Raw genomic sequence first — 9532 nt, 5'->3', positions numbered from 1 at the left:
TTTGAAAAAATCCTATCGAGTGGAGAGCAAACCTCCCACTCAAGGGGCTTAGCTGCAGCCCAGTGCTCGCCTAAGTTTGAAAAAAATCCTACCGAGTGGAGAGCAAACCTCCCACTCGGAGGCTTAGCTGCAGCCCAGTGCTCGCCTAAGTTTGAAAAAAATCCTACCGAGTGGAGAGCAAACCTCCCACTCGGAGGCTTAGCTGCAGCCCAGTGCTCGCCTAAGTTTGAAAAATCCTACCGAGTGGAGAGCAGACCTCCCACTCGGGGGCTTAGCTGCAGCCCAGTGCTCGCCTAAGTACGGAACACATTCCAATCCGCAAGAACAACGAGGTGCAAATTGACTGCTACCTTCTCCTTCGGAGCTGCACCATAAATACAAAGTTATTTCGAGTGAAGAACAAGATCCACTCGACAGATAATTCATGAAGATATTCAATGATAAATCAAGTTCAAATAAGATCCAAAGGTCCTGGACCGCAGATCAAAGTACTCGAGCCTCTGGCTCGACAGAGTTTAACGGTTACAAATCCACTCGGCATTCCGAGGCAAATTTAAAGTGAAGCATACAAGTTTTTATTCCTCAAGCGGAGGACTGGAAGGGGCGACGAACTCGTCCAAGTCGATCCCATCTGCAATACGAGTGGCAGCAGCGATGAAAGTCTCCATGAAGTCTTGAAAGTTGTGCTTCCTGGTATTGGCAACTTGAATGGCGGCCAACTTTTCCTCTCGCGCCTCCTTGCAATGGACGCGGACCAGAGACAGAGCGACGCCAGCGCAACATCTAGCAGAAGATTTCTTCCATTCCGCCACTCGACCTGGGACTTCATTCAGTCGAGTCATCAGGGACTCGAGGTCATTCTGAAGCATCGCCCTAGGCAGAGCGACATGTCGATCCGCGACATCGCAACCTTCAGCCGAGCAAGATAGTCAACAACGCCGACAACACGAGATTCCAATCGGAGCACGTTCATAGCAGCCTCGTCCTTCACTGGAGAATTGATGGGGTCCAAGCCCCTCTCCACTCGACTGGTCTCCTCTTCGAAGTTCTGGCAGAATTCTGTAAACACAATTCAAGGATAAGTTAGTGGCTCTACACGAGCTTGGTGTCTACAAGTTAGTCGGACCGGAGTAATTACCCTCGAACATGACGAACAGCTTCTTGGCGAGTCCACCGAGATAAGCCTCCAGATCGTTCCTCTTCCCTGCCAGTTCGCTTGCCTTGTCATTCAGAGCTATCTTGTCATTCTTCAGACGGCTGACCTCTTGATTAGCCGCGTCGAGAGCGGTTTTCAGTCTGGAGTTCTCCTTTTCAAGAGTACCAACTGAAGCCAGTTTTTCTTCAGCAAGCTTCGTTTTGTTCAAGGCCTCCTTCCGCGCTTCGGCAAGATCTTGATCCTTCTTCTTCAGAGCTTCCTCCAGTTTATCTACGGAACGTCGAGTGAGATCAACATCAAGAATGGACAAGAAAGAAAAGTCACTCGTCAAGAATGGAAAACCTCACCAGCCATACCTTTTGCTTCTTCTCGCGCCTTCTGCAAGTTCTCTTGAGCAAGCTTCAAGTCAAGGTTGACCTGGATCTGTTTGTTCTCCAACTCAGTATAGCGAGCCACAAGTTCGTAGGATTTTTGCAAAAAATCAGTCGACAGACGTCCAAGATAAGTTGCTTCCGAGTAACCAAGAGACAATGGTGGAGTTTCTAAGACTACAGCTGAATCAAAAACATTCGACAGCAGTCTAGGGGACTACACCCAGTGGGTGCACTCAGCGTGCCCCCACTGGCTCAAAAAGAAATCGACTGCCCGCGGTCGACCGTGTACAGTTCCATTCGACATGGCCTGACCAGACAGAGTGAAGAAGTTCAACTAAAGCAACACAATATAAAGACTATAGTCGATTGCCAGCAGTCCACCGTAGTCTCGGGGACTACACCCAGTGGGTGCACTTAGCGTGCCCCCACTCGACCAAAAAGATTAATCGACACACCCAGTGGGTGTACATGTATAAAGATCTTTGGACAAGAGATTCTTCAGATAGCATATCCCAACAGAACAAGCGGTGATCGACTGACCTGGACGTTGCTCTGAAGAGCTAAACTTGCGTCATAAGCTGCTTGGCTGGCTTCCCGAACCACCTTCACTTGCTCCATCATGATGCCCGCCTGGCGTATAGCCTCTTTAGCGGCACCCACTTGGTCCTCAGGGACGTGGTGTGTGGCGAAAAGCGAAGGCGGATCTGCAGTCGACGTCGAAGGCCGGATACTCGTCAGAGGCACAGCGAAGGTCACGGAAGCCCGAGTGGTATCACCACCCTCACGAACTACGGCCTCAGACACCGGAGTAGTTTGTGGGGTCTTGCCAGCCGGCGCTCTCCTGTTCCTTCTCGCCCTCAGCGGCACTTCGTCGTCATCATCAGGGAGGTCAATGACATGAGGAGGAGCTACAAGAAAAATCCAATCGACCAGAGCTATAAGAAATCGTCAGTCGACTAAAAGCAGGGCATCCGTAATCGTACCAGGGTTGGAGGTAACAAAATCTTCCATCTCTTGGTCGTCGTCCTTGGCGAGATCTCAGAGGTAGCAGCGCTGCAAATTTCGAAAGTCAATCAGCTTATTCAATGAGTCGACCAAGAGTCCATCGGGTTCAACAAAGGAAAACAAGTTCTACTATTACCCAGAAATGGTGGGAACAGTCATCTTCATCTTGGGCAGAGCCTTGGGCGGCTTGGACGGCGTTGCTCGTGGATGCTTGGGAGGTTTTTCTGTCAGCGCTGGAGAAGAGGTCCGAGGGTGCTTCGACGACTGCCCAACAGGGACAGTCGCCTTACCACGTTCCCACGCAGGGTCGTGTGTAATCTTGGATCGCCTTTCCGAGCGGGGAGGCTCGACTTCGTCCTCCTCCTCTTCACTGGAGTCGTCGTCGTCATCCCCCTCTCCTCCGCCGTCAGATTCCCACTCTCCTTGCTCGTCTCCACTTTCGCCTCCGCTCGCCTCTCCTTCCTTGGCCTGCTCCTGTGCTCCATTGAGCGTCGAGTACATCTCAGTAGTGGCCTAGAGGACAGCAAACAAGACAAAAGTCAATCGACCGATTCAAAGAGAACAAATAAAGAAAGCAAGATCTCAGTCGGAAACGCAAGGTCAGACCTTGTACACTTCGTATGTGTGGTCGAGTGGAGGAATCCTCCTGGCTCCTCGGGGTTGTCTTTGTTCCCTGTGATGCTCGACAGCCACCCTTCCAGCATCTCGTCAGTGACCTCCTCTGGGTGAATCCGAGTGGTGTCTTCGAGACCCGAGTACAGCCACATCGGGTGGTCACGAGCCTGAAGCGGTTGGATGCGCCTCCAAAGGAAGACTTCCAACAAGTCCATGCCAGTCACACCCTCGCGGACAAGCTGAACCACTCGACCGACCAGCACCTTGACTTGTGCCTTTTCCTCTGGTGTCACTTTTAGAGAGGCAGGTTTTTGTGCTCGGTTTAGAGAGAAAGGGGGAAGCCCAGTCGACTGTCCTGGGGTCGCCTGGTCTTTACAGTAAAACCAGGTCGACTGCCAACCACGGACTGACTCGAGAAAAGTGATAGACGGAAAAGAACTTTTTCCCCTCATCTGGATCGCCAGGCCCCCGCACAGCTGGATCACCCGCGTCCGTTCGTCACTCGACTTAGCCTTCTTGACCGGCTGGGAGCGACAAGTGAAGATGTGCTTGAAGAGTCTCCAATGGGGGCGGCAACTCAAGAAGTTTTCACACAAGGAAACGAAAGCAGCAAGATACACAATGGAATTGGGAGTAAAGTGATGGAGTTGCGCTCCGAAGAAGTTCAAGAAACTCCGGAAAAAGGATGAGGAGGCAGAGAGAATCCGCGATCGATATGGGTGGTGAGGAGGACGCACTCACCATCAAGAGGCTAGGGTTTGACTTCTTTTCCCGGAAGACGCGCAGATTCGTGGGGAATGAATCCCCCCTCGACCAGATCATCAAGATCATCCTGCCGAATCGCCGACGGCATCTAGTCGCCCTGGATCCAATCCTTGGGCAGAGCAGTCCTCGAGGAAGATCCGCCCCGAGCGTACTTCTTCCCCTTCCCCTGCACCGCTGCCTTCTTCGCGTGCTCCAGAGCCAACGTCTTCTCCTTCACCATCATCGCCGGCGAAGCTCGAACAGACCTACGGCACCAAGGTGAGAGCGGAGGTGGCGGAGGATCTTGTGAAGGGAGAAGGAAAAGTGAAGGCGCACTGTTCGGGGGTCCCGAGCCGGCAGCTTATAAGAGGTCGCTTCCGAGTGGCTGACTGGTAGGCCCAGGCAATCCCGTCAAATCCCGCAACAGGCGCGAGCGCGGTACGTGGCGAAAAAGGTGGCGCGGGGATCGAGGAGCTTCCGTCTTATCCCATCCGATTACTGCGGCCACCCCGTCCCGCGCGCTTCCCGAAATTCAAATCTCGCAAAATCCGCGGGCTGCAGAACAACTCATCAAACAGAAGATCCCTTTCACACCATCACTCGGAACTTCACAAGTAAAGAAATTCACTCGACAAGAGGCCTAGAATGGATCAAGGCGACAGAAAGAAGTTGACGACGTCATCCGTGACAATTGATCCAAAACAGGGCGTTCATATAGCACAGAGAACCAGTTGGAAAGATCCCCAACTCCTTCCCCACTCAAACCTCGATCCATTCGGGGGCTAATGATGAAGCTATGTACCTAGGGTAGGGGCATGGACCTGTCCTAAGTACCCTACCCAAGGACATCCCTAGAAGAAGTCACCTTTCAATTGACTTGGAGGTATCCCACTCGACAGATTCAAGACACTCGACCATGGAGCTATCACTCGACCACGAAGCCAACCACTCGACTGCCAGGAGATCTAAAGTCACTCCGCATGCAAACGATCGGTCATTAAGTAGCTTTTATGGTCATCATAGCACTTTATTAGGGGCGTTACTAGTAACGCCCAGTCTTAATGTACTTTAAACCCTGCATTACCGAGGGCTGGAGGGGCCTGGCGAACTCTATATAAGCCACCCCCCCCGCTCAGTATCAAGGGTTCGCACCCCTGTCATCCATACACACATAATTCAATTGACCGCCTCTGGGCACCAAGACATAAGGCTGTTACTTCCTCCGAGAAGGGCCTGAACTCGTAATCCTCATGTGCTTACAACTCCTCCATAGCTAAGATCTAGCCTCTCCATACATACCCCCTACATCACTGTCAGAGTTAGAACCACGACACCCGTCACATCAAGCTACAGATGAGGTGATTTCTTAAATCTGTGTTACACTAGTTCATTATTTTTCATTGATATATTCATGAATTAGTCTATGTCCAACTTGCAGAATTTGATCAAACGGATAAAGATTCTTGAAGACCAGTACACAGCCGATCGACAAAGGTTGATAACTTTGTCTGAATGAAAGCTTCAAAACAAACTGCAACAGCTTCAAATTAAGAAAACCAAGGAAATGGCAGCCTTGGTCCAGGAAGAGATTCAGAAGGCTATGTTACCAATGATTGATGATGCACATCCAGGAAGTTCTCTGCGCAATGATGATGCAACTTTGACGAAACGAACTGTAGGAACACAAAGTCCATGTCACTCCAATCTAGATGAAGCTGTTCTCAATTCTTCCCAGTCTGCTCAACTGGTTCACGAAACTAGCGCTCATGTTGATGTCATCCAGCAGTTGACAGCTGGAACACCGGCATCTCCAACCTTCATGAATGAAACTCTAGAAATTGGTACTTATGAATCAGAACCAGGAACCAATTTTTTGAACATTGAATGTGTCGAAGCTGACAACTTCCATCCCGCTTCGCCAATTCTTGCTCAGATTACTCAGTACGAGCCTTCTTCTTCTAAAGAATTGACTACCACGGATCAGATTGTTGAGGCTGAACCTGCTGCTTGTAAAGATCCATTGGTGGAAAGAATTTGCACTTTTCAAAATCTCAAGTCTGATGCTATAGCATGTTCTGCAACAACCGCCTTAGAATGACAAGAGACTTCTGTTGCCAATGTGGTACCGTCGTCAAATAATTCTGCTTCTACACATCCCCCAGAATTAGTCTCTGCAGTCATCATTCCAACAACTGCAATTGTCATTCCGAACATTGCTGCAGACCAAGTCTAGTCACATTCTGTTCAAACTGAGAGAAGCAACATGCCAAGTGAAGATTCATCAATAATGAAGTTTGTTGGTACTGATGGTCAAGCGGATAGTGCTTTTCTTCTACCTGTTACTAGTGCTCATAATGTGCTTGGACATGGCAACCAAGGCGATCAGCCAGAGAGTAATGCATTTGTTGTTCAACATGCACAACAGGATTCATGGAAAGATGTTTTGCATGAAGTAGGTAATACCGTTACTACGGCACCAACTGCTGATGGAATTCAAGATATTGCCTTCATTGATCCAAAAACAACAAAATCTTCATCTCAAATAGATGTTTCTGATGCACAGAAAGCTACCAAGAATCATAGTTTCCCACACAATCCTGCATCAGATGTTGTTCAACTACAACATACAGACAAGTCGACACTTGAAGATGGCATTCAGAAACAATCTAATGATCATTTGGGAAATCTTGATGTCAGCAAAATTGATATTCTATCGACGAAAGATATTGAAATTGCTGATACTGATTCCACTTCAAAAGATGTTCCAAATATTTCTTCCCCACCTTTATCCATACAAATAGTAGGTGATGTATCAATTATGTCAGTGAGTCAGATGACCAGGGAATATGATAGGATGAATGTACCAGCGGGTGCTACTATTCATACTACCCAACATAATGCCGCATCTACGTTGCAGGAAGTCTCAAGAATTGAAGATAATCAGGCTATTGTTTTGGAAACTTCAGTTCTGCCAGACCACAGCTCCGCCAGTTTGGATGTTTTGCAGATAGACCCTTCAAAGTTACCTGATGATATGCCAAAACCAAGCACTATACCCTCAGATATCACATTGCAAATTGGTCAAACCTCACCAAAGGAATCCTCAGCACTGCAAGATTCTGATAAAAAAATACTAGACAAATGTGTGGAAATGATTCTATGTATGACACTGAATCCAGCACCTGCAAATGATAACAACGAATCACTAAGTCTTGCTATCAATGAAGTGCTCAGTGAAAACTTAGAACAAACTCTTGCATTAGCAGAAATACAGACTCAGTGCACTGCAGGAGACATAGAATCATCATCTTGTCAGTCTACACAAGAAGATGTTGCAAACGTTGCCCAAATGGATATAACTGCAAAAAAAACAAGATGAATCCCAAGAACATCCTTCCGATGATTCAGTTGCAGAAGTAAGTTCTGAGCGCACCGAAGATGATGATATATCTAAAGTGGGCAAGCAAGATTCAGACTCTCATACTTCTTATTTAACTCCTAGTAAGTTAATACAACCAACAATTGTTCTCACTTAAATAATGTATTTATAATTTACATGACTTAGTATAGTAATAATTATCTGACTTGTAAATATTCAAATATCAGGACACAACTTCAGAAATATAGAGATAGTTCACATAGCCGATGAACCTTCATCTCCTAAAACAATTGATTGTGACCACATCTCTAAGCTTGTTGAGCCACCAGATGGAGAATGTTTTGATTATGCTGGTAGCATAAATCCTTCTATGAAGATGAGAAAACAGCATTATCGGAAGAAAGAGGAGATCGTCGAAGGCATATCTAAGCTCATAAAGAAGAAGCAATATCCGGTGAAGAAGTTGAACGACCTGTACAATACTCTTGTCGCTGGTAGCAAGTTTCGAGGTTTACGTAAGACACGACGACGCAACGATAATGACACAGGTGGTACCAAGATAAGGATAGGTCCAGCTTCTGTAACAGAAAGAGAGTTAGTACAATGCCTAATGCCAAAAGGAAAGATGTGCAAAAATATGATGTGGTTACTGTCCGTCGCACTTATGTATGATTGGGGATCAAAGACCAAGATTATATTGGACCAGACTATTATAGTAAGCCCTCTTTACTTTTTTTACGCATAATTTTCATTCCATTCTTGTTATCTAACAACTCCGCATTCTTATTTAGACCGAACTGCTAAAAAAGGAAATAAATGCAACCATGCATATCTCTGCAAGAAGCTTCGTAAGTTGCCACTTCAAAATGTTGAGCAGGTAATCTTTCACCATCTACATTTTTACTTTCTTATGTAAGTACATGTTAGTAATAAACAAATTTGTACTTTTTTTTCAAGCTATTTCTGCCTACACTATCGGACAACCATTGGATTCTGGCTGTCATTAACCTCACGCAAAACACAATTGAAATTTATGACTCTAACTTAGAAGTCAAAGAAGGTGAACACCCGCACAGGGTTATGTTGGAGAACATGGTAGGTCATTCTGTTACTAGTTCTATTTCATATTTCCTAATTCTGACAAATGTTCAATACATTACCTGAAATTTCTCACATAAATAATTTGCATTCACGACCTTTCTCAACAAATTGGAGGCCAGCAATCTCCAAAAATCATTGAACGATTGTCTCCACAAGAGTGCTTTCGCATTTACTGATTTCCCAATGAAGTATTGTTCTGCTGGAAAACAAACAAACAAGTATGTATGCTACATCTTTTGTTATATACTTCAGTAATATAATGAAATACTAATAATAATTATTATGGCAGTGATGACTGTGGTTTCTGGGTTCTTAAAGTCCTTCTGTGTCACAATGGCAAAGAGCTCATTGGAAATTACAAGGTTTACTATTGAACACACAACAATGTTCTCACAATCTTTTATAACATCACAACTTCCTATGTACAAGTTCATCAACTATTAACTCTTCCTTGCTTCCTTACAGTGGGCAATGGATGTCTTCAGGAAGGAAATATGCTATATCCTTGTTTACCACCGGTTCAATGATCTCAATCCAAGGAGGCCTGAGATTAAGAAGATAGCATCCGCCGTGAAGACAACAACAGACTGATTCCTCCACCGCGTTGTTGCCTATGTAGCATTCGCTACGTACTGCAAGTTATTTCATATGATGTAGTAGTTTCATCTGAAATGAACAATGTTCATTCCGTGCAATCGTCGTTTTGTATGGTACTTTAAAACTATTAAGGTTATTCCCTGCTTTATAACCAATGGTTGTATTGCCAGTATGTAAGGAAATGACAGCACAACTTCTTGCTGTCTTCCAATCACTTTATGTATCTCATATTTCCGCTACTAACAGTATATATTGCACTCACGGTCTCTATCATTCTTAAATTCTGTATAATATATTTCTAAAACGTACTCTTAAGTCCAAAGATTGTTCCACATCATATGAATAAAATAACTTGTATGCTTGTTCTTCTTGCTCACAGCAAATTTTGGGCTCACAGCTAAACTTCTTGCTGTCTTTCAAAGTGTTTATATTTCTGCTATAGATCATATTATTTATCGTACTTAAATTCAGTATCATAGCTATCAATCAAATACTATTAAGTACAAACATTTATCCATATCATAAGAAGAAATTACTTTGGGTGCTCACAACTAACTTTTG

General features: G+C 45.5%; 1 long non-coding RNA gene across 1 annotated transcript; it reads left to right on the top strand.

The window, feature by feature from the left end:
- Positions 1-7861: 7861 nt before the first annotated feature.
- LOC119328485 lies at positions 7862-8513 on the top strand. The gene is made up of 4 exons (XR_005158978.1): positions 7862-7988; positions 8065-8150; positions 8231-8368; positions 8489-8513. It is a non-coding gene; the product is annotated as an uncharacterized LOC119328485 (long non-coding RNA).
- Positions 8514-9532: the final 1019 nt, after the last annotated feature.

The sequence above is a fragment of the Triticum dicoccoides genome, chromosome 7A (assembly GCF_002162155.2).
Source record: "Triticum dicoccoides isolate Atlit2015 ecotype Zavitan chromosome 7A, WEW_v2.0, whole genome shotgun sequence".
Taxonomy (NCBI): Eukaryota; Viridiplantae; Streptophyta; class Magnoliopsida; order Poales; family Poaceae; genus Triticum; species Triticum dicoccoides.
Note: the sequence above shows the minus strand (reverse complement) of the source record. Positions and strands in the feature narration are given on the sequence as shown.